Source organism: Canis aureus, chromosome 4 (genome assembly GCF_053574225.1).
Source record: "Canis aureus isolate CA01 chromosome 4, VMU_Caureus_v.1.0, whole genome shotgun sequence".
Taxonomy (NCBI): domain Eukaryota; kingdom Metazoa; phylum Chordata; class Mammalia; order Carnivora; family Canidae; genus Canis; species Canis aureus.
In genome coordinates, this window is record NC_135614.1 from 22,515,089 (window position 1) to 22,518,697 (window position 3,609).

Below are 3,609 nucleotides of genomic sequence, written 5' to 3' on the forward strand. Positions count from 1 at the left end.
GCTTGCTGAGTAAGTGGACATTGATTTTAACCAAAGGATCACTAAATACATAGTAAAAGTCTAACAGTCCCAGCTGGTCTGTGTGGCTTCTGTACGTCCCAGAACCAGGATAACAAAAGTAGATACTATTTATTAATCATTTTCTACACACTAGGCACTATGCCAGAGACTTTACAAACCACTATTTTAATTCAATCCTCACAACTACCCTACAAGGTAGGCTCAGAAAGGGTAGGTAAGTTTCTTTTCTTTTTACTTTTTTAATTTTTAAAAATTTAAATTCAATTTGCCAACATATAGTATAACACCCAGTTCTTCTCCCATCAAGTGCCCTCCTCAGTGCCCATCACCCAGCTACCCCCTACCCCCACCCACCCCCCTTTCTGCAATCCATTGTTTGTTTCCCAGTTAGGAATCTCTCATGATTTGTCTCCCTCTCTAATTTTTCCCACTCAGTTCCCCTCCTTTCCCTTATAATCCCTTTCACTATTTCTTATATTTCACATATGACTGAAATCATATGATGATTGTCCCTCTCTGATATTACTCAGCCACCAGAAAAGATGAATCTCCACCATTTGCCCACCATTTGCTTCAATGTGGATGGAACTGGAGGGTATTATGCTGAGTGGAATAAGTCAGTTGGGGCAGGTAAGGTCACAGCACTTAGAAAACCATGGCTACATTTTTAAGGTGATCCTCCCAAGGAGAAAAGCCTGTCAAAAGCCTCTGCCACAGAGTAGCTGATGAAAACATATTTGATGATTCAGGGATTTGAATTTAATTGGGTCTTGGAGGATGGGTGGGATTGTATTTGTGGAGAGAGCAGTCAGCCCCCAGGAGCACCGGGGCTGGGGGCTGGTGTGAGTGAAGTGGGGAGGAGGCCACGAGTGGGTGTGGGTGTGCAGGGAGGGAGTGGGAGAGCTACTTGGGGGTGGGGGGAAGCGGCTCTGCTCTGGGCCGGGGAAGGGAGGTAAACCGGGAGGACCGGGTGGTGCTCCTGACTCTGGGGGACAGTGGGGAACCCTTGTAGTTTCAGGAGCAGGGAAGTTGGAACTGGGGTGGGAGGTTGGCTAAAGGCTGTGGGGATGGGAGGGGAAGAGGGGGGTTACTGAAGGAACTGGGGCCCAGAGGAGATTAAGGCAGAGAAGGAAAAATAAACGAGACAGAGAAAGGGAGAAGGAGGATGAGGCCCAGGGAGAGGAGGACACACCAGTATGTGGTGATTGCTACCATTTGTACACCGTATTTCACCAGGCCATTGCACACACATTATCTCCTTGGACTTAATCCCCGAAACAGGCCCGCGAAGGATGAGAACTCCTGCTTACTGAGCCCTGCTCTCTGCCAGGTACTTTATGTACTTTCCCTGTAGCCTTGTCAACAGCCACAGAGGGCGAGTACTGTTACCCTTCCCCCTTTACAGATGGTACATCTGCGAGTTGGATAGGTAAGGAACTCACCCAAGATCTCGGCCCAGAGCTGGGGTTGCAATCGGGCCTGTCTGGCTCCCCCACCAAGGTCTGGCCCACTGTTCCAGACCTTCTCCCATTTGTCGATGAGGAAGCTGAGGCTCTGGAGGCCCCAAGATGCTGCCAGCCAGTGAGTATCAAGGCAAGAGCTCTTGCATCTGGTCCTGGGCCCAAGGGGCATGGAGACCATGTGCCCTCCCACCCCGCCCCCCCCTCAAGTTCTCCCCACCCCCAGGGTCCATTCCTGTTGTTCCTGAGGATTCCTCAAGTGGGTGCAGCCCTGCTAACCATTCCTGGAGGCAGTGGCTCTTCCAGATGCTCTAAATCTGATCTTGAGGCCCGGGCAGTAAAGCCTTGGGGAATGGAAGCAGGTCCTCCAAGGGTGACAGACTCTGGATCACCTTTTGTTGCGCCACATCAGCATCAGAGCTCAGCACTGTGAGGGATGAAGGGCTCTTCAGTGGGTTCTAAGCCCAAGTGGGCAAAAAGCTCCAGGCACTGAAAGACGTGAGAGGGGCCAAGACAGGGGTTGGCATGTGGCCAGAGCAGCCAAGGGCTGGTCAAGGAGGACAGAATGGTGGAACATTTTCCAAAGACCCCATGGAGGTGGCAGTCCTGGGGCTCCTCAGGGCCTGTGTCCAGGACTGAGTAGTACCCGGCCTCCTGGATGGGCACTCCCAGATGTCAGCCCTGCACAGCTGACAGCGTCTCGTGAACAGCTCAGCCAGCTCTCCCAGCTGCCTCCCGTGGCTGGAGGGTTGAGATTCTAGAGCTTTCTGGGGCTTGCAGAAGGTGGAGGACTGCAGGCTTCAAAACCATATGTGTCTTCTCTGCAGGTGACTGGTGGGACGTGTCCAAAAAGAGGGCCCAGGATGCTGGGATGGGTAGATGGACAAACCTGTGCCGAGTAGACTAGCCCACTGGCCATTTGGAGGGGCTCCATAAATATTTGTTGACTGACTAACAGAAAGGAAGGCCAGTCTGAGTTACAAAATGTCCTGCAGAAGGAAAATGCACTGAAGGATATTCAAAGATGACACTAGGAGTCTCGGAGGACCTGCAGAAGGGATAGGGAGTGGCTGTGTCATCAGCATCCTAAAGATCCCATCAGAAGGCACACTGAGACTTTTCTCTTGGGTCAGAGTGCTTAAAACCTGTCTCCTTAGTTATCTCCAAGTATCCTCCCTTGAGCACTTGTTTGTAAGGATCTGGAATGTCAGCAGATGATGTCTGCTCACCAGCGGTGCGCTTCCGTTCTGCTCTCCTGGAAGGAGCTCTAGCTCCTGATCTGAGGGGTTTGGGTTTCTATTAGGAACTGCAGGGCCCTCCCATGTGTTCACATGTCTCACCTGAGCTTCCAGGCTTCCTGAAAACAGACCAGCATCCTTTATGCCAGGAGCCCAGTCTTCCAGCGTGGGGCTCTCCCGGGGCCTCGGGTGAGTTGGGCCAGTGGATGGAGCTTGACCCCTCTGACCTCTGTGTCTACCTTCCCAGCCAGAGTAGAGGTGGTGGGTGTTGACAGTCAGTGCACCAGCCCCCCCACCCCACCCCCAGCAGGCCTGCCACCCTGCCTACCTTGGATGGACAGAGTTCTGTGTGTCAATGGGGCTGGGCTGCATTTTCACCCCCCATTCCTGGCATGTGGTTCCTTATACCACTCTCCAGTCAAAGGGGAAGTATTTCCTGTCCCTGGCCAGGCCCGGGACTGATGTCCTGATGGCCCTGTGCTTACAGTGAGAAGACAGGCAGCCCTAGATCCTGGGCTGTGGGTCCTGATGCTCCCCGAGATGACCTAGGCAGACAAAGATGATGGCGGGATCTGTTGCTCCCTGAGCCATCTCCCTTGGCAGGTGGGGAAGCAGCGCCTTCCTTTTCTGTCAAGGAGAAGCCATTCTTCGACAAGGGCAATCCACAGGATCACATGGAGTGCCCAAGAGAGGGAGGGATGGGACTGGACCCCACTCTCAGAGTCCACTGAATTTTCTAGAGGAGTGGTTGAGGGCCATTGTGAGGGATAAAAGAGCCAGCTAGTGCTTTGGTCAAGGCGGGGTTGGGGGTGTCAAGGGTGGGGGCTCTTCCTCCTGAGGTTCTCAACTGGTAGCTGATGGAACAAAAGTTTTTAAATAGGCCCAAGCAG

At 52.8% G+C, this 3,609-nt stretch overlaps 1 long non-coding RNA gene across 1 annotated transcript; it reads left to right on the forward strand.

Moving 5' to 3' along the window:
* Positions 1-441: 441 nt before the first annotated feature.
* On the forward strand, positions 442-2,978 carry LOC144311822 (uncharacterized). The gene is made up of 4 exons (XR_013377327.1): positions 442-651; positions 1,258-1,351; positions 1,427-1,602; positions 2,309-2,978. It is a non-coding gene; the product is annotated as an uncharacterized LOC144311822 (long non-coding RNA).
* Positions 2,979-3,609: the final 631 nt, after the last annotated feature.